This window comes from Cetorhinus maximus, chromosome 23 (genome assembly GCF_964194155.1).
Source record: "Cetorhinus maximus chromosome 23, sCetMax3.hap1.1, whole genome shotgun sequence".
In the NCBI taxonomy this organism is placed as follows: Eukaryota; Metazoa; Chordata; class Chondrichthyes; order Lamniformes; family Cetorhinidae; genus Cetorhinus; species Cetorhinus maximus.
In genome coordinates, this window is record NC_135901.1 from 21,556,202 (window position 1) to 21,580,125 (window position 23,924).

At 43.5% G+C, this 23,924-nt stretch overlaps 1 pseudogene across 1 annotated transcript in view; it reads left to right on the top strand.

Moving 5' to 3' along the window:
• The first annotated feature begins 2,599 nt into the window (after positions 1-2,599).
• The window catches only part of LOC144696919 (uncharacterized), a 141,611-nt pseudogene continuing 120,286 nt past the window's right edge, over positions 2,600-23,924 (top strand). The window contains exons 1-2 of the transcript XR_013580279.1: positions 2,600-2,690; positions 3,906-4,021. The product of XR_013580279.1 is annotated as an uncharacterized LOC144696919 (transcript). The remainder of the gene's footprint in view (positions 2,691-3,905; positions 4,022-23,924) is intronic.

Below are 23,924 nucleotides of genomic sequence, written 5' to 3' on the forward strand. Positions count from 1 at the left end.
TGGAAGCTTTGTGTTTAACATTGTTACTGGTGAGGAATTAATAATGAGTTTAGTTTCATGTCGAACAAGGTGATAGTTACTGTTGTCTCATTCTTTAAACGTTCCTTCTTCACCTTTAAACAGGAAAGTGAGAGTAAACTGATCCACAGCGACCCAAAAACAAGACGCTGGAAAACCGACCTCAAAACAGAAAATGTTGGAAACACTCAGCAAACAATGGAGAGGGAAACAGAGCGAATTTTTCAGGTCACTGAACTTTTATCCAAGCTGGGAGAACTATGTTTACCAACAAGTACATAGTCGGAAATAAGAGAGGCAGAGAGCAGGAAAGAAAAACGGTCCTGTGATAGGATGGAAAGCTGGAGATTAAATGACAAAGGGGATGATGGTGCAAGGCAAAATTGGGCGATAATGATACAAGCAAACAAAACAATGGAACAAGTGAACAAATAAAAGATAAGTCCAGAGGAAGTAAAAATCGTAACAGCAGAATAATTAGCATCAGCTACTGTGCGGGAAAAAAGGGAGCAGTGATTATGATATGAAATTGTTGAAATGAATGTTGAGTCCAGAAGGTCATGAAGTGGCCAATCAATAACAAGGTGCAGTTCTTCGAGTTTCCTTTGAGGTTTGTTAGAAGAGTGCAGGAGGCTGAGGGCAGAGGTCAGACCTGAAGTGAGGTGGAGAATTAAAATAGTAAATGACCGGAAGCTCACAGACTCACAGACTGGTGATGTTTCACAAAGCAATCACCTAATCAGATTTAGTCTCCTCTGTGTAGAGGAGACCGCATTATGAGCAGGTAACACAACACTAAATTGCTAGAAGACACAATAAATCACTGTGCCACTTGGAAAGTGTGTTTGGGGTCCTGGAATGTAAGAAGTGGGAGGTGAAAGTGTGGGTGCTGCATCTTGCATAGAAATGATTCACAATGATGTTCATAAGAACACAAAAAATAGGAGCAGGTGTAGACATATGGCCCCTTGAGCCTCTGAACCATTAAATGATTAACCTTAGCCCCACTTTCCCACCCTATCCCCAAATCTATTGATTCCCCGAGTATCCAAATCTTCATGGATTTGCATTTTGAATATGCTCAAAGTGGAGAGTGATAGATTCAATTCATTTTTAATCTGGAAAATGCATAGAGAAGGTGCACATGAATCGCAAGTGCTCCCTATCACTGCTTGGCAATCATATTAACTGAACTTTCATCTGGCTTGTGTCACCCCACTGAAATCCTGTCTTTTTCTGACATGTTATTCTTCATATCATAACTGATGGATCAAGAGTTAAACAGCCCACCATCCCACTGTAAGGGGAAAAGGCAACTTTGTGGATACTCCATAACGTTACAGACTGGCTCGTTGGATATGCTCATTCCATCCCATCTTATATTCAGCTAATGATTAAAATGCTGCAACATACAGGTATTTGGGGACAATAGTGAGTTTACTGCTCAGATTAGCTTCATATATAAAATGGATCCGGAAGAACTGGAGAAGATGCAAGAAAAAATTACTAGAATGATGCCAGAACTGGCAGGTTACACCCAACAAGAAAAATTGGACAGGCTGTAAATGTTTTCCTCTGGAAAAGAGAGTAAAGGATGACCTGAACATTTAAGATTATGAAAGGGTTTGATGGGGTAGACAAGTGAGAGATGTTTTCAGTTACGGACAGATGAGAATAAATATCAGTTTGTCACTGATAAATCTATGTACAGTTCTAGAGCAACCAGAGATAAAAACAGAAAATGCTGGAAATACTCATCATATCAGTGGAAGGAGAAAGGGAGTTAATATTTCAGGTTTGTGCAGTTCTGATGAAAGCTCATCTGCCTGAAATGTAAACTCTGTTTCTCTCTCCACAGATGCTATCAGATCTACAGAGTATTTCCAGAATTTTCTAACGTTAATTCAAATCTGATGCATCCACCGTATTTTGTTTTTCTTTAACTGGAGAACGCTGAGAACGTGGAACTCATTACCAGGAGCACTTGGGATTCCTGTCTGAGCTGAAAACTCATGGATAAAATCCCCCCGTGGAGAAAAGATACTTTGCCATATGAATGTGGAAATGGATTCACTCAGTCATCCCATTTACTGACACAACAGCACAGTCACACCAGAGGGAGACCACTCAGACACTTCCCGTGTGTGAAGGGATTTGCTCAGTTAAGCCACTGGTTAACATTCCAGCTTTAAAAGCTAAAAGCACTTGATCCACTGTCAGTGCTTTCATGTTGGTGAGGGGCAGTTTAACTATTCTGTCTATGGGGAAAAAGCACTTTTATACCCCACCTGCTGAGATCCCGGTGAGTTCACACCTAACTGTAGATTAGTTCTGCTTTTAATCACACCCAGTACAAAACTATGTTAGAGGGCCTGTGGTCTTTAGTTGCTGCATCAAATAATTTAATAAATTGGTATCGTGGCCCAATGGCTCCAATCGTAATCGAATCGCACAACTCTATGTTCCATCAACAACTATGGACTTTCAATGGCGAGGATCTTACCCAGCATTCGCTGAGAGTATGAATGTGCTCTATCCTCACTATCGGGGCTCGTTGCGCAAGCGCACTGCTCGGTTGCAACCCAAGCATGCGCAGTGTGGGCTGTCACTGGCGCTGCAAGGAAAGGAAAGGAAGTGATCGAGTGCAGTTGAGTAATGGAGCCGGTGGCTGGGTGAGGAGGATTAGAACCATCAAAGTGGGCGGGGATGCTTCATAAGTTCTTAGTGTAGGCCTGAAACCAGGAATAAAAACTTATCGATCCCGCCTTGGCACCGAACGGAGTATAAGCAATGGGACTCCTCCCGCTTGAAGGCCTGGTTTGCCGACCGCCATCTTTGTCGGGGGCAGTGTGCAGCACTGCGTGTGCGCGACCGCCATATTTATTGGGGGTGATCCTGGACCAGGAGCAGAGGAAGGGTCGCCATCCCATCAGATTCACAGAATTGTTACGACACAAAGGAGGCCATTCAGCCCATCATGTCTGTACCGGCTCTCAAAATGAGCATTATAACAGTGCCATTCTCCCTTTCGCCGTACCCTTGCATGTTGTTTCTATTTAAATAATCATCCAATGTCCTCTTGAATGCCTCGATTGAAGCTGTCTCCACCACACTTCCAGGCAGTGCATTCCAGACTCGAACCACTCACTGTGTGAAAGAGCTTTTTTCTCACATCACATTTGCCTTTTTTTGCAAATCACTTTAAATCTTTGCCGTCTTGTTCTCCATTGTTTTCCGAGCAGGAACAGTTTCTCCTTTTCTACTCTATCCAACCCCATCATGATATTGAGTATCTCTATCAAAACTCCTCTTAGCCTTCTCCTCTCCAGGGAGAACAGTCCCAACCTCTCCAATCTATCTTCATAACTGAAGTTTCTCATCCCTCGAACCATTCTTGTAAACCTCTTCCGCACACTCTCCAATGCATTCATATCGTTCCTATCGTGTGATGCCCAGAACTGTACACAATACTCCAGCTGAAGTCTAACTAGTGTCTTATATAAGTTCAGCATAACCTCCTTGGAGTCTCCAGGAATTAAGATGAATCCCCAGGACACTGCCGTGTGCAACCCTGGAGAAAAATCATCAGGACATTAAAAAATATATTTTTTTGTAATTTTCTTTGAACGTTTCTCTTTACCAGATATAAAAATATTGAAAACGGGATAAAGGCTGTTTGGCTGACAGTCAATCATCATCCAATTGGATAATGAGACTTTTTGATTTCCAATTAGTGTCGGAAGGCAGTGTGTAAAGGCTGGATGTGTGGGGGCAGGTCATGTGATTAAACCTCCAGGGATACATTTAATCAGAGTTGTAACCCTAGAGGAGAGAATGCTGTGAATTTCTATCCTGGACTGACAGTGATGATTTCTGTAAACTTACAGGGTACTGGAAGTGAAGGATTGACAAACAGGAAACTCAAACCAAACATCACATCAAGATCTGACAGAGGCACTTAAGTCATCAGAACCTGAATATCAGCAGCATCTGAATATGGAAGGTAAAAGGTTTGTCTGTTCTCTCTGTGGGAGAAGTTGTCAGGTATCAATGTGACTGGAAAAGCACTGAGACACATAAACCCTGGTTAGAGCACACCTGGAGAATTATGTTCAGTTCTGGGCAACAAAGAACAGGAAGAATAGAATGGCCTTGGAGCGAGTGTAACACATTTACCTGAGTGATATCTGAACTCCATGGTTTAAATTACAAGGTGAGATTACACAAAAGAGTCATAGAGTTATTATGGCACAGAGGAGGCCATTAGGCCCATTGAGTCCATGCCAGCTCTCTACTGCAATCCAGTCAGTCCCATTCCCCTGCTCTATCCCTGTATCCTTACAGGTTTATTTCCCTCAAGTGCCTATCCAATTCCCTTTTGATATCATTCACCATGTCCATTTCCACCACCCTCATAGGCAGCAAGTTCCAGCTCATTACACTCACTGTGTAAAAATGTTTTCCCTCAGAAGCCCCTCAATCTCTTACCCAAATCCTTAAATCTGTGTCCATGAGTCCCTGAGTGATCAGCTGATGGGAATAGCCTTTCTTTTTCTACCTTATCTAAACCTGTCATAATCTTGTACACCTCTATCAATCTCCCCTCAACCTCCTTTGCAGGAACCATTCTGGTAAATCTCCTCTGCACTTTTCTCAATGACCTTCACATCCTTCCTAAAGTGAGGTGACCAGAACTGGATGCAATTCTCGAATTGTGGCCTAACCAGAGCTTTATAAAGATTCAGCATAACTTCCCTGTTTGTGTACTCAACGCCATTATTCATGTAGCTCAAGATCCAATTTATTTTAACCAGCTACTCTCTTAATATGTCCTGTCACCTTCAAAGATCTCTGCACATGAACCCGCAGGTCCCTCTGGCCCTGCTCACTTTTAGAACTGTGCCTTTCATTATATATTGACTCTATCCATTCAGCTAAAATACACCACTCACTGTGAGGATTGTGATCCCTGAATTTAGAAGATTAAGAGGTGATTTGATCAAAGTTTTTAGTATATTAATTGTAACTGTCAGGGTGGACAGAGAGGAACTATTTCCACTGGTTGGGGAATCTAGGACGAGTGAGTGGAGTCTAAACATAGAGTCAGGTACCAGCATCTTTTCAGGTAGAGAGTTCCCGATCCTGACAGTCCTGATCCTGTTGGTGCAGAAACTGCTGAACTCGATATTGAGTCTGGAAGGTTGTAAAGTGTCGAATCGAAAGATGAGCTGCTGTTCCTCGAGCTCCCACTGAGCTTTATTGGAACAGTTCAGGAGGCCAAGGACAGAGAGGTCAGAGTGAGAGTGGGGCGGAGAATTAAAATGACAAATGACCGGAAGCTCAGGGTCAAGGTCACAGACAAAATGGAGGTTGTTCCAAAAAGTGATCACCCTCATTGTCGAGCAGATCACTTCGTGAGCAGTGAAGACAATAACTAAATTGCAAGAAGTACAAGCAAATTTCTGTTTGGTTTTGTCTTGCAAAACCGTGAGAATAGCCCAAAGAAAGATATTTTCTTTTAAGAATAAAGGTTACAAAACAAAGCCTCTTCCCAGTGTGAACTCGCTGGTGTGTCTTGGACGTGATGGTTTTCCCATGCACCAGCTGCTCTTGCTCTTCTAGAAGATGGGCTGCTGGGTTTGGGACATGATGCCAAAATTCTCATGTATCAAGTCCATCTCCGTTGCCCCCTCCTCCACCTCTCTTTCTCCTCCCATAGAGGCCAGGCTCTTGTGTAGCTCCAGACCGGTAGCAGGTTCCGTTCCCTGAAGGACATTAGTGAACCAGTTGGGTTTTTATGACAATCCAGCAGTTTTCATGGTCACTTTTCCTTGGTGCCGGCCCCACAAATGACCAGATCCATTCAGCTCAATTTCACAACGTGCCTTTGTGTTTTTGTGGGCTCTCTCTCACTCCCTTTTATCTGTTTTAAATCAATTTCACAGGGTATTAGAAGGGGAGGATTTGCAGTCGGGAAACTGAAACCAAACATCACATCAGGATCTGACGGAGCCTCTCAATTTATCAGGACGGGAATGTCATCAGCCTAGGAACATGGAAGGAAAAAGCACCGTTCAAACTGGTGAGAAACCCTATAAATGTGGGGACTGTGGGAAGGGGTTCAATTACTCGTCTCAGTTGGAAACTCATCGGCGCAGTCACACTGGGGAGCGGCCGTTTACCTGCTCTGAGTGTGGGAAGGGATTCACTCAGTCATCCAACCTGCTGCAACACCAACGAGTTCACACTGGGGAGAGGCCGTTCAGATGCTCTCACTGCGGGACTGGCTTCAGGCGATCGGGTGACCTCACCACACACCAGCGAGTTCACACCAGGGAGAGGTTGTTCACCTGCTCCGTGTGTGGGCAGGGATTCAATCATTTTTCTGTCCTGTGGGCACACCAACGAGTTCACACTGACGAGGGAGAGTTTAAATGCTGTAACTGTGAAATGAGCTTTAAAAGCCCACGTTCACTGATGGAACACCAGCGCATTCACACCGGTCCCACGCCGTTCAGCTGCTCTGATTGTGGGAAGAGGTTCAGGGGATCCTCCACCCTGCTGAAACACCAATGCACTCACACCGGGGAGAGGCCGTTCAGCTGCTCCGAGTGTGGGAAGGGATTCACTCGGTCATCCAATCTGTTGAGGCATTGGCACGTTCACTCAGACGAGAGACCTTTTAAATGTCCAGACTGTGGGAAGTGCTTTAAAAGGTCTGAGAAACTGACGTCCCATCAACGTGTTCACACTGACGAGAGACCGTTCACATGTTCTCACTGTGGGACTGGGTTCAGGCGAGCAGGCGACCTCACTGCACACCTGCGAGTTCACACTGGGGAGAGACCATTCACCTGCTCGGAGTGTGGGAAGGGATTCACTCGTTTATCTCATCTCACTACACATCACCTTGTTCACACAGATACGAGACCTTTTCAATGTCCTGACTGTGAGAAGCACTTTAAAAGCAGAAATGATCTGGTGAAACATCAGCAAATTCACACTGGGGAGAGGCCATTCACCTGCTCTGTGTGTGAGAAGAGATTCACTCGTTCATCCAACCTGCTGAAACATCAGCGAATTCACAAGTGATTACAGGGGTTGGATTCTGCTGTTGTTGCTGCTGTTAATCACAACATGGACTAAACCATGTCCATTCTGACAGTTGGGGTTGATCTCTAATGTCAGTTGCCCAGTTTAGACTTAGCGTGTACCTCTCAATCATGTGTGAATAAACCATCATGTCTGCAAACCTCGTGTTCAATGTAAATCACTCAGAAACTGTCTTGAACTAAAGATGAACAATAAACAGATCACAGTGCAATCCTGCAGCTCTATATTGACCGGAGAAAGTCTGTTCTGTAACTCGAAGATGAGGCTCGGTAAGCTCTGAATGTTTGTAATCACAAGTAGGCTCGAGCTGTTTGTGAGACGGGCTGATCAAAGCTGTTAATTTGTCAGATATTGAAGGAATTACTCTGAAAATAAACTCACCAATTGATAACCCAAGACTCTGCTCCCTGCTGTAATGAATACTCAGCATCCATCTGTGCTGATTTGCAGTGAATCACTGAATATCCTGTGGAATCTTTGTTCCTTGTTTTGTGAAATAGCTCTCCCCATTAGTGCTGAACTGCTGGATATCTCTGATTACATTTAGACACATCTAGAAAGGGTCTGTGTGCCCACATTTCACTGTGATTTGAAAACAATAAACAATGTTCATGGCCTGACTTGTAGTCTGGTATCCGGGTGATTTGTGAAGAAAGATCTAATTCACTCACTCAGCAGCTTGAGGGGAACCAGACTGAGGTTTAATGAACATAAGAAATAGGAGCAGGAAAGGCCATTCAGCTCATTAAGCCTGCTCTGCTATTCGATACGATCATGTCTGATCTTCTACCTTAGCTCCACACTCCCCACAAACCTTAATTCCCCTTGTCCCCAATCCTCTATTGACCTCTGTTTCAAATATAATTGAGAACCACAGCTCCCTGGGATAGAAAATTCCAAAACCCTATCGACCTCTGTCTTAAATATAACTGAGAACCACAGCTCCCTGGGATAGAAAATTCCAAAACCCTATCGACCTCTGTCTTAAATATAACTGAGAACCGCGGCTCTCTGGGATAGAAAATTCCAAAACCCTATCGACCTCTGTCTTAAATATAACTGAGAACCACGGCTCCCTGGGGTAGAAAATTCCAAAGGATCACTGAACTCTGAATGAAGAAATTCCTCCTCACCTCAGTCATGAATGGTTGACCCCTTATTCTGAGACTAATCCCCGTGTCTAGATTCTCCAGATGGGAAACTTTTTCTCAGCATCTACTTTGTCAGGCCCCTTAAGAATGTTTCAGTTAGATCACCTCTCATTCTTCTAAACTCCATTCAATATAGGCTTAATCTGCTCGATCTCTCCTCATGGGACAATCTCCTCATCCCAGGAACCAGTCTGGTGAACATTTGTTTCATTCCCTCTAGGTCAAGTATGTCTTTCTTTAGGTAAGGAGACTAAACCCGCACACAGTACTGCAGGTGAGGCCTCACCAATGCTCTGTGTAATTGTAGTAAGACATCTTTACTCTTATACTCCAATCCCTTTGTAATAAAAGCTAACAGACCATTTACCATTTGCTTGCTGTACCTGCGTGTTAACTTTCTGTGATTCATGTACAAGAACAGCCAGGTCCTTCTGAATGCAAATATTTCCCAGTCTCTTACCATTCGAAAAATATTCTTTTTTTTATTATTACTACCAAAGTGGATAACTTCACATTTCACCATGTTGTATTCCATCTGCCATGTCCTTACCCAACCTGTCTGTATCCCTCTGCAGCCTCTTTGTGTCCTCCTCAGCACTTACTTTCCCACCCAACATTGTATCATCAGAAAACCTGGATTCATTACACTCAGTCCCCTCATCTAAGTCATTGATATTGATTGTAAATAGCTGAGGCACAACTACTAATCCTTGTGGTACCTGCTAGTCACAACCTGCCACCCTGAAAATGTCCCATTTATTCCTACTCTGTTTTCTGACTATTAACCAATTCTCAGTCCATGCTGAGATACCCCCAAACACCAGACCGAATTGTGTGTAATGACCTCTTGTGTGGCTCCTTATCAAATGCTTTTTGAAAATCCAAATACACAACATCTACTGATCCCCTCATTATCCTCCTTACTTATCACTTTTCAAAAAGCTCTGAACAGATTTGTCAAATATGAATCCATAAATCCTTTCATAAATCCATATTGGCTCTGCTTAATCAGTTAATGATTTTCTAAATGCCCTGTAAACACACCCCTCATGATAGATTCCTACATTTTGCCAATTATTGATGTTAGACTAACTGGTTTCTACTTCCCCATTTTCTCTCTTCCTCCTTTTCAGAAAAGTGAGATGATGTTGCTACCAAGACTAGGAGAGACACTCTGGAAGGTATGGGGAGCTGGGACTTGTCCATGAGAGTAACCAAAGGTCTAGGTCCTGAAATAATCCAGGGTGATGATGAGGTGTTAGTCGTGGCTCAGTGTTGCATTTTTATGTCTGAGTCAGGAGGTTGTGGGTCCAAATCCACATCCAGAAAGATGAGCATAAAGTCCAGGCTGACATTCCACTGCAGTACTGAGGGAGCACTGCACTGTCAGAGACAGCACTGAGACAGAATGGATGGGTGTAAGAGGTCTATTGACACTATTTCAAAGAGCTGGGGGTTTCTACCAAGAGTCTTGGTCAATATTTATCCCTCAATCAACATCGCTGAAACAGATCATCTGAGTATTATCAATTTTTTGTCTATGGGATCTTGCTGTGCATAAATTAGCTGCTGTATTTCCTACATTACAACATTGACTGCACTTCAAAGGAATTTCATTGGCTGTAAAATGCTTTGGGACATCCCTGATGTCATTAAAGGCTCTGCAGAAATACAAATCTTTCTTTAACAGTGGAGAAAAGGCTTAGAAATGGAACAGTCAAGAACAGGATTTCAATTTGTCTCCTCTTAACCTGGAGGAAAATAATACTCCACACACTGTGTTGGACACCAAGTTGATTTATTTGACATTTAACCAGAATATTAAACTCCAGCCCTGTTGCAGGGATTATTAACATCAGGAGGAATAAACTCCCAAGAGCTGGATTTTCCAAGAGGTTTGGAAACCTGACACTGGATTAATTCCAAGTTCAGACACTGTACCTGAACTGCATTGCTCTTGCGACACTATTTTTAAATGTAAATTAGTTGTTTTGGCAGAAGGTGAGCTCAGCATCCAATCCGAGGCACTAAGTGCCTCCAGGGGGAGGGAGCTTCTTGTCTGACGCCAGCAGCAAATGCAGACAGCAGCCATTTTGGGGTCTGCTGCTGCTTTGCAGAGGGGAGCTGGCAGTTCATGAAATGACCAGGACAATAAAGACAACACAAGTGCACACTGACGTCAAGTTGAGGTACAGCGCTCAAACCAGAACAAGGCTACCCTACAAATTTTACACACAAAAAAAGAAAATTAACTTCCTTTTGATGCATGGTAACTCTAACAGCTGTGCACTAACATGTCTGGCATCATCCTGTAAGTAAGCCTGGGTAATAGATTTTAGTGCAGCCCAACCACATTCAGGTTCATTTCATTTCATATTCATTGTAATAAGCTAACAAGGTCAAAACACAATTTTCTGCTAACGCTGAGATGAGAAGCCATTTTGATGTTAACCTTTTACAACAAACTAACCCAAAACAGTATCACGAAGCAGTGACTGATGAGCAACAGATGATTCGTAGTTAAGTAGAAGTCGCTTTATGTTGTTTCTGTATTTCTCCATTAGCATTTCTTATGAGAGAATTAAAGTGCTGTAACAGTTAGGAAAGAAATGGGATAAGCCCTGGACTCGCTCCCTATCAGGAACACACACTGTCCTTGATTGTTGAGTCTATCAAAATGAATGGGCTCCTGTAAAGACACCAAGATAAGAGACACAGCTTAAAGGAAGGAACTGTCCTAAGTTTAAGACAATGAGGTAAATTAGCTAAAGCCAATGGAGTTAGCTCTTGTCACATTCTTGACAAATTATAGACCAATTAGCCATTTCCAACAACTTGGCTAAGGTGGGCTTACAACATCTTTTAAGTGTAAAAATGAAGGTTTTGAGAAGCCATTTTGTTAGCATGTTATCTGTAAATCGAATGATGGAGGGTTATCCTCACTTCACATCTTCGGCCTGATCAACCGAGCAACATTGAGAAGTCTGTTTAATTGTTAAAGTTAAACATTCTCCTCTTACTGTTAATTGAAACTTTGATTTAATCTTTCTAACTTGATACCTTTCCACCTTTTAATGGTTAATAAATCTTTTGAAATGACCATTTAAAGTGTTCATTCCTGCCAGATGGTTGAGTCCTGTAGAACCTGATGATTTCATTTACAATTGGGGATTTATTGCAAACAACCTGTACCCCATAAATCAATTTAGAATCCAGAAGACTGAAAATCCCATTCTGTTCGAGACAGACTCCTTAACAAGTTCTTTAATGAGATTACATTGGTTCATTGGTGGTTAATCAGATGGTTAATTGGTGGTGAGTTAATTGGCGCCTTGAAAATCACAAACTGTTTCAGAGGCAGCGGATCCAGTGCCTCTGACCAGGAAAGTAATTTTCAAGTTGCACAAGTCCCAGTTCCCACCCTCGTCAGGAAGTGAAAATCCAACTCCAGCTCTCAAAATGAACATAGTTCAAACCTGGATGTGATTCACAGCAGCAATAACAGCAGAATCCAACCCCTGTTGTCATATGTGAAACTTCTGGTGTCTCTTCAGGTTAGATGAAAAAGTGAATCTCTTCCTACAGATGGGGCAGTTGAAAGGCCTCTCCCCAGTGTGAACTCGTTGGTGTCTGTGCAGGTTATGCGACTGAGTGAATCTCTTCCCACAGACACAGCAGGTGAACGGCCTCTCCCCAGTGTGAACTCGCTGGTGTTTGAGCAAATTTATTGGTCCTTTGAAACTCTTCTCACAGTCAGAGCATTTAAACAATCTCTGATCACTGTGAACAAGTTGATGTGTCAGCAGAGCAGATGACTGAGTGAAGCCTTTCCCACACACAGAGCAGGTGAACGGCCTCTCCCCAGTGTGAACCCGCTGGTGGGTCCCCAGGTTAGGTACTGTACATGCTCAGAGAACAACCTGGTGCTGAGTAATCGCACTGGGCTCCTGCAGTCATTGATGGGTCACATTCTGGCATATGGGAAATTATGGATTATAGCAATGTAATTGAAAGACCAATAGGTGAACAGAAATTTTTATCACCACATTGAGATTGGACCTGTTTCTGTGATGTTGTCCTATGGGACAGAGGCGAATTAATGCTCAACTCTCTACAGCTGTGGCCCAGGAGGTGGTTTAATACATGGGCCCATAACCCCCACCCACCGCCATTAACACTGTTACCCTCATCACCGACTCCATCCCCCTCCCTTACCAAAGTCTGAGGCTGAAGCTGACCGATTGCAAACTTAGTTTCCTATTTGACCCTCAGCTGAAGGCTGAGCTACCGACAACTTATCCTTTCCATCACTAAAATCAGCTCCTCCCACCTCTAATATCAGTTTCTTCATCCCTCCTCAGCTCATTTCCTGTTGAAATCTTCAATCATGTCTTTGATGCCTCCAGATTCGACTATTCCAATGCTCTCCTGACTGGTGTCCCATCTTTCACCCTCCATAAACTTATGCTCATTTAAAACTCTTCTGAGTGGTCAGCAGTTTAGCAGAATAGGGTCAATAGAGCAGAAGGTGGGTCTCATGAACAAGATGAGCTCTTGAGAGGATAAGGGGAGATCAGAGAGAAACTAAAGAAAGATGTGAGTTCAGGGCTAGAGTTGGTCAGATCTTTAGAGGAAGTTTGGCCAGATGGTTTAGTGGAAAGGAAGGGAGCAGCAGAGAGAGTTGATCGGATTGTCTCAATCTCAGCGACAAAGAAGCTTCATGAGCTCCTCTTGTTGTTTGGGGTGACAATGGAGGAGATGGGAGAGAGAGAGCCCTTGAAAAGGAATTAACTTGTGGTAGAAATATTAAATGACTTGTTACATTGTCTGTTTTACATAAAGCTTATTGGTTTGACTTTTATCCAGAATATTAACACATATAACTGGGCAAAACTTATAGCTTTATTAACATTGGCAGAAACAGTTCCCAATGCTATTTTTATTTTGAGACAAGTGATGAAGAAATATTGGGGAGGTCAATGAATCATGAAGATTGTATTTATTGATCTAGAGAAGGTTTATGACCAGGTGCCCAGGGAGGGAGACTGGAGATGTGTTAGAATTCGTGGTGTCCCTGGGAAGTATGTGCGACTATTACAGGACATGTCCAAGGAGTTCCAGACAAGAGTAAGAAGCTGTGTGGGAGAAACCAGGAGCTTCAAAATCAAAGTTGGATTGTACCAAGGATCAACACTGAACCCTTTCCTCTTCCTGATGGTCACAGATGTTTGAACTGAGCAAATGTGACAGGAACTGTCATGGTCAATGATATTTGCAGATGACACTGAGCTGTGTGGTGGGTTTGATGAGAATATGACTGAGTATCTGTAGAAAAGCACTGCTAGACATGGGTATGAAGATTAGGTTTTTAAAAAATTATTCTTTCATGGGATGTGGGAGTCACTGACAAGACCAGCAATTGATGTCTATTCCTAATTGCCATTGATGGTTTCCTCGTCCATTGCTGGGGGCAGTTAAGAGTCAACCACATTGCTGTGGGACTGGAGTCACATGTAGGCCAGACTGGGTAAGGATGGCAGATTTACCTTCCCTAAAGGACATTAGTGAACCAAAGACCCAATTTATGGACTGTCAGTTTGAGTCTAGGAAAGAGAATCAGAGTGAAGGTGTAAAGGTTATGGGCGAAGACTTGGAGAATGTGAGTAGCTTCAAGTGCCTGAGGTCAGTGATGGCAGAGCGTGGAAGTATAGAAATTAAGAAATGGATCAGCTCAGGTTGGAGTAATTGGAAGAAGTGCGGCTCAGTGTGCTGTGATAGAAAAGTGTCACTGAAGTTAAAAACGAAGAATCTACAGGACCGGCCTTGTTAAATAGAACAGAAACTTGGACAACATCAAGAAAAGAGGAACAGCAACTGAATACTCATGAGATACAGATGCTGAAGTGGACATGTGGAGTGACAAAGGATAAGATCAGGAATCAGTGTCACTGTTATCATCGTGATGGCAGCAATGGCAGACAATGAGGACAACATTTTTTTCTTCTTTCATGGGATGTGGATGCCACTGGCTAGACCAGCATTTACTGCCCATCCCTAATTGCATTTGAGAAGGCAATGGTGAGCTGCCTTCTTGAACCACAGCAGCCCATGTAGTGTGGGTATACCGACAGTGCTGTTAGGGAGGAAGTTCAGCATTTTGACCCAGCGACAGTGAAGGAATGGTGATATATTTCCAAGTCAGGATGGTGAGTAGCTTGGAGGGGAAATTTCAGGTGGTGGTGTTCCATGTGCCTGCTGCCCTTGTCCTTCTAAGTGGTAGATGTTGCAGGTTTGGAAGGAGCTGTCAAAGGCCTTGGTGAGTTGCTGCAGTGTATGTTGTCGATGATGTCACTGTGGATCGGTTGTAGAGGGATGAATGTTTAAGGTAGTGGTCGGGGCACTAATCAAGCTCGCTGCTCTGTGCTGGATGTTGTTGAGCTTCTTGCGTGTTATGAAGCTGCACCCATCCAAGCAAGCGGCGAGTATTTCATCACACTCCTGACTTGTGTCTTGTAGATGATGGGGAGGCTTTGGGAAGTGTTATGACGTGGCAGGTGATGTGTGCCAGGCGGACTAAATCCACAAGGGAAACTTATCCACGCTATCACAAGGGTTTTGCAATTTGTATTTATTTCAAGACTTGTGCACTGATCAGAAGTAATGTGTGCACTAACACCTTTAGAGACTTTATAAACTAAATTGAAACATTTATTAATGAAAAAAAAAGATTTCAAGCACATACATAAGATTACAGTTACTTAATACAATAACAAATCCCAAAATTACTAATTAACCTGATTCCCAACTACACACCTCCTCTAAGGCAACAACCCAAAACAGATTTTAAGTTAAAATAGCAAGCTAGCAAGTTTACCACAGCACCCACTCGACAGTGGAATTCCAAAGGCTTTTCTCCAGCTTTAGTTACCGGACACAGCAGACTTCTGCAAAAATGTCTGGGGGCTTCTCTAAGGCTGTTTCACACACTCCTCTTAGATCTTACATGGCTCCACAACAAAGCCTTTCATTCCTCTATATATATGTTTCTCTCTCTTTAATCTGAAAATTCCATTGTTCTGTATGTCTTTGGAAATTTACCTTCCTCATAATATAAAAATATTTCATATTGCCAGATGGTCAGTACCTTTGGGAAAAATAAACACACTGCTTGGCCTTGCTTATCTTGCTAGTTGTAAACATCCTATCATCCCTTTGAAACCCAACAACTCCTTCGCTTATCTAAAAATTCAAATTTCCTTTGCACCTTATATGCAAAGCCTTGTCTATACGTATTCATTAGCATTTATAATACCGTTTGTACACCTAACTTCTTTTGATAATTTCAACCTTGCAGTCGATGTGACTCTCATTAAATATCACAGACAGAAAAAATGTACATTCACATCCACAAACCTACTTTACAATAAACCACTATAATATTATGAAAATTATTATAGTTTCATTACAGGAGACAGGAGGTGAGAAACACGCCACAGAAATCCTTGTCTCAACCTGTTCTTGTTGCCACGCTATAGTGGGGGTTTCAGTGATGGTAATGCCATTGAATATCAAGGGGAGATAGTCATTGCCTGGCACTAGTGTGAAGTGAAAGTAACTTACTACTTGTCAGTCCAAGCCTGAATGTTGTCCAGGTCTTGATGCATTTGGACACGGACTGCTTTAATATCCAAGGAGCCATGATTGATGGCTGAACATTGTGCAAAGATCATTGAACATCCCCATTTCTGACTTTATGATGGAGGGAAGGTCATTAATGAAGCAGCTGAAGATGGTTAGGCCGAGGACACTACCCTGAGGAACTCCTGCAGTGATGTCCTGGGACTGAGATGATTGACCTCCAACAACCACAACCATCTTCCTTTGAAGAAGAAGAAAAACGATCCCAATGAACATGGTTCAGTCCTGGATGTGGTTAACAGCAAAATAAAATCACAGTACTTACTCTTGAGCTCACTGGTGTGTCAGCAGGTTGGATGACTGGGTGAATCCCTTACCAAACTCGGATCAGGTGAAAGGCCTCTTTCCAGTGTGAACTCGCTGGTGTCTCAGCAGGTTGGATGACAGAGTGAATTCCTTCCCACAGTCAGAGCAGGTGAATGGCCTCTCCCAGTGTGAATTTGCTGGTGCATCAGCAGGTGAGATGACTCAGAAAATCCCTTCCCACAGTCAGAGCAGGTGAATGGCCTCTTCCCAGTGTGAACTCGCTGGTGTCTCTGCAGGTGGGATGACTGAGTGAATCCCTTCCCACATTCGGAGCAGGTGAATGGTTTCTCCCCAGTGTGAATTCGCTGGTGTGTCAGCAGCTGAGATGACTCAGGAAATCCCTTCCCACAGTTAGAGCAGGTGAATGGCCTCTCCCCTGTGTGAACCTTCCGGTGTGTCAGTAGGGTGGATGACCGAGTGAATCCCTTCCCACACTCAGAGCAGGTGAATGGTCTCTCCCCAGTGTGAACTCGCTGGTGTATCAGCAGGTAGGATGACTGAGTGAATCCCTTTCCACAGTCCCCACATTTCCATAGCTTCTTCCAATTGTGACTGTGTTTGTGTCTCGACAGGCCAGATGATTGCCTGAATCCTTGCCCACACACAGAACACGTGTATGGTTTCTCTCCACTTTGAACGGTGCTTTTTCCTTCCATGTTCAAATTCTGATGATACTCAGGTTTCAATAAATTGAGCAACTCTGTCAGATCCTGATGTGAGATTTGGTTTGAGTTTCCTAACTGCAAATCTTCCACTTCTAATATCCTGTGAAATTGATTTAAAACAGATAAAAAGGGGTGAGAGAACCCACAAACACACAAAGGCAGGTTGTAAAATTGAGCTGAATGAATCTGGTAATGTGTGGAACTGGCATGAGGAAAAAGTGACCATGAAAACTACCAGATTGTCACAAACATCCAACTGGTTCACTAGTGTCCTAGGAACCTACCACCCAGTCTTGAGTCTGGCTGTACACAAGAGTCTGAACACTTAGTGAGGAGAGAGAGAGAGACGTGGGAGAGGGGGTGAAGGAGTGGGATTTTAAATGTTTACAGCTTGATAAAAACTGTGACAGAATCTCCTAAACCCTCAACTTCAACCATCTAGAAGGACCAGGTGGTAGGTGCTTGTGAATACCATCACCTCCAAGTCACACACCATCCTGACTTGTCTGACATCCAATACTGGATGAACAGAAATGTCTTTCATATAAATACGGAGAAAACTTTTTTAATTCGTGCATGGGATGTGTCCATCTTTGGCTAGGCGAACATTTATTGCCCATCCCCAATTGCCCTGTAGAAGTTGGTGGTGAGCTATCTTCTTGAACCACTGCAGTCCATGTGGTGCAGGTACACCCACAATGCTATTAGGGAGGGAGTTCTAGGATTTTGACCCAGCAATATTTAAAGAACAGCAATATTTTTCCAAGTCAGGATGGTAAGTGGCTTGGAGGGGAACTTCCAGGTATTGGTGTTCCCATGTGTCTGCTGCCCTTGTCCTTCTAGATTTGAAAGATGCTGCCGAAGAACCCTTGGTAAGTTCCAGCAGTGCATCTTGTAGATGGTGCACCGTGCGTCGGTGGTGGAATGTTTGTGGACAGGGTGCCAATCAAGCGGCTGCTTTGTCCTGGATGGTGTCGAGCTTCTTGAATGTTGTTGGAGCTACATTCATCCAGACAATGGGAAAGTATCCCATCAAGCACCTGACTTGTGCCTTGTAGATGGTGGACAGGCTTTGGGGAGTCAGGAGGTGAGTTATTTGCTGCAGCATTCCTAGCCTCTGACCTGCTCTTGTAGCCACAGTATTTATATGGCTAGTCCAGTTCAGTTTCTGGTCACTGGTGACCCCTAGAATGTTGGTAGTGGGGGATTCAGCGATGGTAATGCCATTGAATGTGAAAGGGAGATGCCTGGCACTTGTGTGGCGCGAATGTTACTTACCACTCATCAGCCCAAGCCTGCATATTGTTCAGATCTTATGCATTTGTTCATGGACTGCTTCGGTATCTGAGGAATCGTGAATGCTGCTGACATTGTGCAATTATCAGTGAACATCCCCACTTCTGACTTTATGATGGAAGGAAGGTCAGTTATGAAGCAGCTAAAGATGTTTGAGCCCAAGACACTACCCTGAGGAACTCCTGCAGTGATGTCCTGGAGCTGAGATGATTGACCTCCAACAACCACAACCATCTTCCTTTGTGCTAGGTATAACTCCAAACAGTGGAGAGTTTTCCCTCGATTCCCTTTGACTCCAGTTTTGCTAGGGCTCCTTGATGCCACAGTCAGTCAAATGCTGCCTTGATGTTAAGGGCAGTCACTCTCACCTGACCTCTGGAGTTCAGCTCTTTTGCTCATGTTTGAACAAAGGCTGTAATGGGGTCAGAAGCTGAGTGGCCCTGGCAAAACACAAACTGTGTGTCATTGAGCAGGTTATTGCTAAGCAAGTGCTTGCTTGATAGCACTGTTGATGACCCCTTCCATCACTTTCCTGATTATCAAGATTAGACTGATGAGTCTGCAATTGGCTGGGTTGGACTTTTCCTTTTTGTGTGCAGGACAAACCTGGGCAATTTTCCACATAGCCAGGTAGATGCCAGTATTGTAGCTGTACTGGAACAGCTTGGCGAGGGGCATGGCAAGTTCTGGAGCACAAGTCTTCAGTGCTATTGCCGGAATGTTGTCAGGGCCCATAGCCTTTTCAGTATCCACTGCCTTCAGCCATTTCTTGATATCACCTGGAGTGAATTGAATTGGTTGAAGACTGGCATCTGTGATGCTGTGGACCTTAGGAAGAGGCTGAGCTGGATTACCCACTCAGCACTTCTGGCTGAAAATTGTTGCAAATTCTTCAGCCTTATCTTTAGCACTGATATGCTGGGTTCCCCCATCATTAAGGGTGGGGATATTTGTGGAGCCTCCTCCTCCAGTGACTTGTTTAATTGCCCACCACCATTCACGACTGGATATGGCAGGACTGCAGAGCTTAGATCTGTCAGGAAGATATAATTATTATAATGTTATTGTAAAATAGAGTAACAGTGGGATGTGTCTATATGTGTGTGAGACTTAATTGAATTAGAGGCAGCTGGTCTGGATGCTTTTATGTAAGAAGAGAAGTTAGGTTTAAAAGATTAATTTGGTAAACATAGTGAAGTTTAGAAACATAGGTGTCAAGGGAATATTTGAATTTTTGAATAAACCAGACTAGATTGTTTTCAAAAGACGGAATGAAATGTGACACCTAGCCAGGTGAAGTTTAGAAAGAGTGTGTTTATTTTTCCCAAAGACTACTGGTAAAACTTAGTGGTATGAGAGATTTTATCAGAAACATAAAGTCCAACGACATAGTGAAGCAATGGTAATTTGCATTCAAAGGGGAAGAAATGTATAAAGGAACGAAGGTTGTGTGTAAGGGAAAGCAGTCTAAGGTTCAACGAGTGTGAAAAACCTTTAGCATCTATGCCTCAAACTGCTGCCTCCAGGGGCCGAAGTTAAGAGAACTCATTTGGATTCTTCTTAATTTAAAAAAAAAATTCATTCACGGGACGTGGGCTTCACTGGCTGGGCCAGCATTTATTGCCCATCCCTAGTTGCCCTTGAGAAAATGGTGGTGAGCTGCCTTCTTGAACCACTACAGTTGATGTGGTGTAGGTACACCCACAGTGCTGTTAGGGAGTTCCAGGATTTTGACCCAGCGACAGTGAAGGAACAGTGATATATTTCCAGGTCAGGTTGGTGAGTGACTTGGAGGGGAACTTCTCGGTGGTGGTGTTCCCATCTATCCGTTGCCCTTGTCCTTCTAGATGGTAGAACTCATCGGTTTGGAAGGTGCTGTTGAAGTAGCCTTGGTGAATTCCTGCAGTGCATCTATTAGATGGTACACACTGCTGTTACTGTGCGACAGTGGTGGAGGGAGTAAATGTTTGTGGATGTGTTGCCAACCAAGAAGGCTGCTTTATCCTAGATGGTGTCCAGCTTCTTCAGTGTTGTAGGAGCTGCACTCATCCAGGCAAGTGGAGAGTATTCCATCACACTCCTTACTTGTGCCTTGTAGATGATGGACAGGCTTTGGGGAGCCAGGTGAGTTACTTGTCGCACAACCTGCTCTTGCAGCCACAGTATTTATATGGCTAGTCCAGTTCAGTTTATGGTCAATGCTAACCCCCAGGATAGTGCGGAATTCAGTGATGGTAATGCCATTGAATGTCAAGGGGCGATGGTTAGATTCTCTCTTGTTTGAGATGGTCATTGCCTGACACTTGTGTGGCACGAATGTTACTTGCCATTTGTCAGCCCAAGCCTGGATGCTGTTCAGGGTATGGTTTATTTTGCCTGGGACTTAGGAAAGTATGTGTCTTACTGTTGCCTTAATGAAAGTGCAACTGGGAGTCAGATTAAGCACGGGATTTAGAAGTTATCAAAGTAGTAATTTGTAGATCTATGTATGTATTTAAAGTCATTTCTTTTATTAATAAATGTTTAATCTAGTTTTGTAAAAAACCAATAAGACTTGGTGGTCTTATTACTACTGAATTCAAGGCACGCATCTCAAAACGTAAACAAATTGCAAAAGAAGTTCTGGCAGCTGCTTCAAGTTCCCCTTTCGGATTTGAACAACTCAGCATTTGGCATAGGCTGTGCCATAACAGATCTGAACCGTTGGTTGTGGAATCGCTTAGCTCTGTCTATCACTTGCTGCTTACGCTGTTTGGAACTCAAGTAATCCTGTGTTGTAGCTTCAGCAGGTTGACACCTCATTTCTACACATGCCTCATGTTGCTCCTGGTATGCTACCTGCACACTTGATTGAAGCAGGGTTGATTCCCTTGATGGTAATGAGACCATAAGACATTGGAGCAGAAATTAGGCCATTCGGCCCATTGCGTCTGCTCCGCCATTCAATCATGGCTGATAAGTTTCTCAACCCCATTCTCCCACCTTCTCCCCATAACCTTTGATCTCCTTACCAATCAAGAACCTATCTATCTCGGTCTTAAATACTCAATGACCTGGCCTCCACAGCCTTCTGTGGCAATGAATTCCATAGATTCACCACTCTCTGGCTAAAGAAGTTTCTCCTCATCTCTGTTTAAAAGGTCTTCCCTTTACTCTGAGACTGTGCCCTCGGGTCCTAGTCTCTCCTACTAATGGAAACATCTTCCCCACGTCCATTCTATCCAGGCCTTTCAGTATTCTGTAAGTTTCAATCAGATCCCCCCTCATCCTTCTAAACTCCATTGAGTATAGACACAGAGTCCTCAAACGTTCCTCATATGTTAAGCCTTTCATTCCTGGGATCGTTCGCGTGAACCTCCTCTGGACCCTCTCCAGCACCAGCACATCCTTCCTGAGATACGGGGCCCAAAATTGCTCACAATATTCTAAATGTGGTCTGACCAGAGCCTTATAAAGCCTCAGCAGCACATCCCTACTTTTATATTCTAGTCCTCTCGAAATAAATGCCAACATTGCATTTGCCTTCCTAACTACCGACTCAACCTGCAAGTTAACCTTAAGAGAATCCTGGACTAGGACTGCCAAGTCCCTTTGCACTCCAGATTTCTGAATTCTTTCCCGATTTAGAAAATAGTAACGGTAGAGTGGGTGATATATCAGGGCATGAGGTTACAGATTGTGGATGAGTACAATTCTGCCGCTGCTGCTGATGGCCCACAGCGCCTCATGGTTGCCCAGTTTTGAGCTGTTTGATCTGTTCAAAACCTATCCCATTTAGCAAGCTGGTAGTTCCATACAACATGATGGAGGGTATCCTCAATGTGAAGACGGGACTTTTTCTCCACAAGGACGATATTCTGCAAATATGAGTGTGTCAGGCTGTTGCTTAACTTGTCTGTGAGACAGCTCTCCCAATTTTGGCACCAGATGTTAGTAAGGATGATGTTCCAGGGTCGACAGGGCTGAGTTTGCCATAGTCACTTCCGGCCTAGGTTGATGCCAGGTGGTCTGTCTGGTTTCATTCCTTATCCAATTGCCGGTAATGGTTTGACAGAGTCAACCACATAGCTGTGGTTCTGGAGTCACATGCAGGCCAGACCAGGTAAGGACGGCAGATTTCCTTCCCTAAAGGGCATTAGTGAACCAGATTGGTTTTTATGACAGTCAAAAATGGTTTCATGGTCATCATTAGACTTTTAATTCCACCATCTGCCATGGTGGGATTAGAATCCGGTTCCCAGAGCATTACCCTCGGTCTCTGGATTACTAGTCCAGTGACAATGCCACTATGCCACCACCTTCCCTATAACTGAAACGACTGTCTTCAGTCCCTTCTCCATTCAATAGCCACTGACCCCATCCCTCCCCCTAGCAACTGTCTGAGAATTAACCAGACTGTTCACAACATCGGTGTCATGTTTCACCCCAAACTGACCTTCCAACCACATATCTGCATCATGCGAACATGCAAAATAGGAGCATAAGTAGGTGATTCGGCTCCTCGAGCCTGCTTCGCCATTCAATATAATTATGACTTTGATTAGAGAATCTCTGATTCCCTTGCCTAACAAGAATCTATCTACCTCAAAAATATTTAATGACCCTGCCACCACTGACTTCTGAGGCAGAGAGTTCCAGAGTCGCAGAACCCTCAGAGAAAAAAATTCTCCTCATCTCTGTCCTGAAAGGGCGACCCCTAATTTTCAAACAATGCCCCTAGTTCTGGACTCACCCAAAAGAGGAAACATCCTTTGCAAGTCCATCTTGTCTAAACGGTTCAGGATCTTATATACTTCAATCAAACCACCCCTCGCTCTTCTAAACTCCAGTGGAAACAGGCCAGCCTGACCAACCTTTCCTCATGAGACAACCTGCTCAGTGCAGGTATCAATCGAGTAAACCTCCTCTGAACCGCCTCAAACACATTTACATTCCTCCTTAAATAAGGAGACCAAAAACTGCTCACAGTTTTTGAGATGTGGTCTCACCAATGCCCTGTAGAACTGGTGTATAACATACTCACTTTTATGTTCAATTCATCTCGTAATAAAGAAAAGCTTCCATTAGCCTTCTAAATTACTTACTGTACCTGCATACTAATTTTTTGTGACTCATGCACTAGAACACCTAGATCCCTCTGCACCTCAGAATTCTGTGTTATTCTCCATTTAAGTAACACTCTGCCTTTTTATTCTTCCTGCCAAAGTGAACAACTTCACATTTTCCCACATTATACTCCATTTGCCAGATCTTTGCCCACTCGCTCAACCTATCTATATGCATTTGCAATCTTCTCATGCCATCTTCACAACTTACTTTCCTACCTATCTTGGTGTCATCAGCAAATTTAGCTCCCATGACTTCGCTCCCCTCATCTAAGTAATTGATATAAATTGTTAAATGTTCAGGATCCAGCACAGACCCCTGCTGGACTCCACTCATCACATCCTGACAATCATAAAAACACCCATTTATGTATACTCTCTGTTTTCTGCCGGCCAGCCAATCTTCTATCCATGCTAATATGTTACCCACTACAACTTGAGCTTTTATTTTCTGCAATAACCTTTGGTGTGTCACCTTATCAAATGCCTTTTGGAAATCCAAGTACAGTATTTCTACAGGTTCCCCTTTATCATCACCAAGACCGCCTGTTCCCACCTCATTGAAATCGTCC